This window comes from Arachis hypogaea, chromosome 3 (assembly GCF_003086295.3).
Source record: "Arachis hypogaea cultivar Tifrunner chromosome 3, arahy.Tifrunner.gnm2.J5K5, whole genome shotgun sequence".
In the NCBI taxonomy this organism is placed as follows: Eukaryota; Viridiplantae; Streptophyta; class Magnoliopsida; order Fabales; family Fabaceae; genus Arachis; species Arachis hypogaea.
In genome coordinates, this window is record NC_092038.1 from 31,064,094 (window position 1) to 31,069,935 (window position 5,842).

The window sequence follows — 5,842 nt, forward strand, 5'->3', positions numbered from 1 at the left end:
TGAATGTGCTGTGACACTCGAAGATGTGGCTATGATTCTTGGTCTTCCGACGGACGGTCTTCCAGTCACAGGGATGACTATCAGCAGTGTTGAGGCCTTAGAGGTGGAGTGTCTGCACCAACTTGGAGATGCACCGAGAAAGCCAGAATGTAGAGGATCCGGTATAAAGCTTACGTGGTTACGGGATCTAAAAGAAAAGTTACAGTTACAGTTGGATAATGAAGAAAGTAAACAGAGGTATGTGAAGTGTCACATTATGTTACTGCTTGGTACAATATTGTTAGGTGACAAGTCTGGGGTGTCTGTCCACTGGAAGTTTCTGCCTTTACTTCGTGAATTTTTGGCAGTATTGTACAGTTCAGTTGGGGTTCGACTTGTCTGGCACATCTGTACAGGGCGTTGTGCAGGGCTTCTCGTTATGACTGTAAGGAGATTGACGGTTCGCTTACCCTGTTAGTCGTTTGGGCCTTTATGCGCTTACCATTTCTATCGCCAGTTCCTAGAAAACCCCGTAGTTTTCCGCTTGCAAATAGGTAACATTATATTATATTTACTCCCTATCTTCATATTTAGAATGCAGTTCTGTTAATGAATTAAGCGATATTAGGTGGCGTAATTGGGAGCGTGGAAACCGACGCTTTAGGTTTACAAAACTTACTCACTTTAGGAAGGCATTCGATGATCTGCAGGAAGGCCAGGTATATTTGCATTAAAGAATTATTTGGATTCGGTGTTTGCAGTGTTATCGTTATTCCGATTGTATTTAGCAATGTCTTCTATTTTTTACAGTTTGTGTGGGTTGCTTATGCTGTGGATCACGTGGATCCGGACGTAATCCCTGCAGACATCTACATGCACTCAGTTGTGTGGAGTGCGACAGTGCCTTTGGTTTCTTTTGAATGTATTGAGTGGCATGCAATCGATCACACCCCTCCCCATACTGTGTACACTTGGCATAAAATATCAAGGGCTCCGACTCATACACCCGATAGTCTACACTTCTTCGGATGGCATACTCTTTCATCGCCCTAATAACAGCTTCCCTAGAACTGAATTCCATTCCCACAGCAAATTCACCATCTGCAACAAGAGGGACCTCTGCCACGATAGCAGCCAAACAAAAATTTAATAATCGTTATTAAAGGCAAATCATCACTCAATACATCTATGATGATATTATTAAACTCTAGAACAGGTTATTATATCAATCATAATAAAAAAGGAAAACATAAATACATAAATAAATATTGATTAAGAAACAATAATTAATAATTAACTACCTCAATAACTGACCATAAATAAGTATTATCCTACACTTAACTACATAACCACATAAACATATGGTAATTAAATATCTTTTCACATGTCACATAACTATCTGCTCCATCAATGACTAACAAAAAATATTATTTTCCTACACTTAACTATATCACATAAACAAATGCTAATTATATACTTTCACATGTCACTTAACTATTTGCTCCATCAATCAATATAAATTATTACAGAGTCCTAATCCGTCTCATAAAAATAGGCAACGACGTACCGACGCTCATGTAATCGGGAAACTCCGGAGCATGCATGGCTTCCGAATCTAACACTCGCATGAAAGATGGCTCCTCGAACGGCACTTCATTTGCCAGTGCATTTGCCACGTCTGTCACATTTGGAGCCATAGTGCCGTCACCTTGATCTTCATCTCCATCTGGATCCACAGCTTCGTAATTGCTTTCGAACTCTTCCTCACTGTCACTATTGTAATCTTCCCATACAATATTTCGGTCGACCTCAGATTGTTCGAATTCAACGTACAACTCGATGAACGACATTTGGGCACGACTTTCAATATACATTGAAAACATCTCTTGCATGCTCGCTTCGTCGGTAATATATCTACTTTGAAATTGAACAAATCCACCAAATACTGGGATGGAATATCTGTATAAAATACATGATATCTTCCTTGACATCGCAAAATCAATCTTCTCATATATCACACCTTTGAGCTCCTCAAATGAGATTGTGAAGGGAATAACAACATCCAATGGATTGTCACAAATAAATTTTACTCCTTCAGATGCTTGTAACAAAATCTGACCAAAATAATACACTTTTAAAAGAACTCTATCATCCATTTTCCTCAACAACCTGAACAGAAACAAAACCCCACTATCAACTTTTTTTACCCTTATAAGAAAGAAAATAGAACCAGGAGAAGATGGAGGACTCAGAAGATGAACACAACGAGGAAGAAGACACTATCTGCCTTATTTATGAGTTACAGATTTTTATATACATATATCTCAACAAATCGGACCCTACGAGATGTTCCATTTCAGTTCAAAATTTTTTTATAATAATCAAATCGGACCCTCCGAATTGATTTTCACATAATTAAAAAAAAAGAAGATGGACAGTCCGATTTGCTGCTTCCAAAATTTAAAATTTTCCTCCTTGCAAATCGGATCATCCGATTTGCAACTAACATTGTACCTCACAAACAATTCAGACCATCCGAATTGTATCTTACAAGATCAGCAAAAGCTGCTCCCACATTGTTGTGTAGCTCCACCCTTTCCCATAACGTAGCATAACACGCTTAAGAGTTCCATAACTAAATTAATCAGCCGTTAATGAGCAACTACGTCAAATATAAAAGTTATTCCATAAAAATATTAAGGCTAAAATGATAATAAAAAAAGAGGACATAGTGGTTATTTTGTGAAAAGACTAAGAATAAAGAAATAATTTTTTGAAGTTTCAGAACTTAGAAGTCATTATATGAAAGATTTGAGTTAAAAAGGTGAATAAGGTTAAAAGGCATAATCATGAATTTTAAGAAAAGAATAAAAATATAACATTAATTTTAAGCTAAAGAAAAATAGAAAAAGATTTTTTTTAAAAGACTGAAAATAGAAAAGAATTAGTTTCGATGCTGTAATTTTGACTTCTTCATACTAATTTGATTATAATTTGAATTATAGATATTTAAATGAGATTGTTCTAATGGTATTTAAAAATTAACATTCGAAGTTTTAAAATGATATGCATATATTTAGAGTGAACATTGAATATGAGCTGTAAAGGCCACTATTTTTGCGCCGCAAATCAAGCCCCACATGACACTATTAATGAAGTATGTGACTTATATTTTAGGCTTTTAAAAGGCCCAAAATTTCAGAATTTGGATCATTTAAATTTTGAATTTTCATTTTAGAGAGTAAAGTGTTACTCTCACTCTTGAATGGTTTTTCTCTCATATTTTCTCTTGGTCCCTCCTATGAAATAAATGGTGAGAGATCATACTTTATCCTCTAAAATGAAATTTAAAATTTAGAGGATTCAAATCTAAAATTCCAGATTTTATTAGTATTTAAAGAAAAAATATAAAGAAAAGAAGGAAGAGAGTTTAGGATTAGTTTTAGTATGATATTCTTAGATTTCTAAAGAGAAAAGCTCTCACCTCTTTCTAGAATTAGGATAAATTTAGTTAATTTCTTGATAATTTTTTTCTGGTTTTAGTTTCTAATTTTATTTTAGTTTAGTTTAGTTTTATTTATATTTTCTTGTTCTATTATCTTAGTTCATTAGTACTTTCTTGTTGTTTCTTGTTATGTTATTTAGTTTACGAATTTCTGTTGGATTTATATTTTTTATTTATAAATTTGATGTTTTCTGCTTTATTATTGATTAATTGAGTTGTTATCATTGAATTTTTATAATGGGTAGTCATTATTTTTACTATTTCTTGCAATTTGTAAAGTTTTGTGTTTTATAAAATGCTTGACTAAGTTATAGAGTAAATTTTCATTCTTAGTTTGGCTTGAAAACTTAGGTAATTTTGAGTTAGTAATGTCCAACTTAATTGGTAATTGAGAGATGTTAATTAATCTTATATTTTCACTACCAATCTTTTACTAATTCAATTAATAAGTTGGTTAGGACTTGTGAATTTAGGTTAATTAAGCCTAATTAACTTTCTTCAATTTGTAAAAATTGACAAATTGAGTTTTCTTTTTGTAATTATCATATTATGATTATTGATAAAATAATGATTCTTAACCCTCATCAATTCTTGCCAAAATCTTTTAGCATTTGAATTTACTTTCTTTTTTTTTCTAATTAATTACTATTAGTTTAATCTCTTTTTCATTTAATCTTTAATTATACTTTTAACTTTTTGCTACTTAAATTTTTATCAATTGCAATTATATTTGGTTTCTCCATATCCAATGATCATACACTACATTGTGATTCCAAAGAAAAATGACCCGAAATTAAACTCTCATTTATTAATTAGAATTGTGATATTTCTCTAACTAAACTTTGAGAGTGTTAAATTCTGGTTTAGAGCTACAATGAACTTGAGCTTTTAAACTTGTAAATTTTGTAAACTGATTTTTAGCACTCATCAAGTTTTTAGCGCCGTTTTTAGAAAATTTACAATGTGTACTTATTATTGACTATTGTTAATATGTGAATAGTGTAAATAACTTATTTTTACTTATTTTCTTGATTTTTGTTGATAGTTAGGAATTTTCTTATTATTTCTTGATATCCTAACATAGTATGAATGTTGTAAATATATTTCTTTCTTCATTTTTATTAAAAAAGAAAATAAATAAAAAATTTTAAAATTCAAAAATATTATAGTCTAGTTATATAGTTACTTTGCTGTTATAATCTAGTAGGTATATATATACTTGTATTTTGCTCTCCATTCATGTATGTACATGAATTTTTACTGTTTCGATCACTTTTTGGTATTTTGATGCATAAATAGGTGCTGTCCGATTTTTCGATCAACCCAGAATTTATTAGTATTTGGCAAGATTTTGGACATTTTAAACAAAATTCACTATGTGAGCTCCAGCCCATTTTTGCAAAATTCCATCGTTTTGACCATTTTTTAATTTATTTTTATTTTTTATGTATTTTTCTCACATTTTCGTTCCTCTTTTATCTTTTGTTTCTTCATCACATTATCCACTAATTTTTGTGCATCTTTTTATTAGTCATTTATAATAATCTTTAGTTTAGTTCTTGCATTTTATTTTATCGTATCTCAATTTTTTTTATTCTTCATGAATTCTCATGTTTGTGCCTTTGAATTATATGGTTGTGACCGTCTTGCAAAAAATAATAACTTAAATAATAATTTACACTATGAAATAGAAAATCACTTGAGGAGGGAGACACATTCATATGTACAATTTTTATGTCATCTACCTCCTCTATATTATCATGATCAAAATTCTCCCTATGGTGCATACCATCCCAATAGATATGGTGGTCCTTGCTATAAGTCTATTTACTTTATATTCTCTTTTATTACTATCATTGGATAAATGTGCAAAAATAGAGTCAACCAAAGAGAGTGATGTGAAAGAAAGTTTCGGTTCTTAATTAGAAAAGGAGAAGTTGAAGGATTCATTGCTAAAAGATGAGAATGTTGAGTGCATTAACCGTGAGGTGATTGAATGTTTAGAACAAGTTGAGATAGCAAGCAAGCTTGATAATAAAGACCTTGTTGCCTTTCACTATTACAAGGTAAAGATTCCATTGGAGAGGAATGTACATACTCTCCAATGGATATATCTCTTGATATGGAGGAAAGTTTTGAGGAAGTTGGCAAACAAGAGATGAAACTTGAAAAATCTTTCAAAGAGTCGAAAATTGATGAACAAGAGTCAAAGGTGGTAGGAATAACTATAGCACAGCCATTGAAAATCTCTCTTCCTAAGTTGTTACCATCCATCCAAAATATAATTTGAGTGAATAACTCTCTTCTTCAGAAACTTTCTTGATCCACATCAATATATGTCCTATTAGAAATGGATGG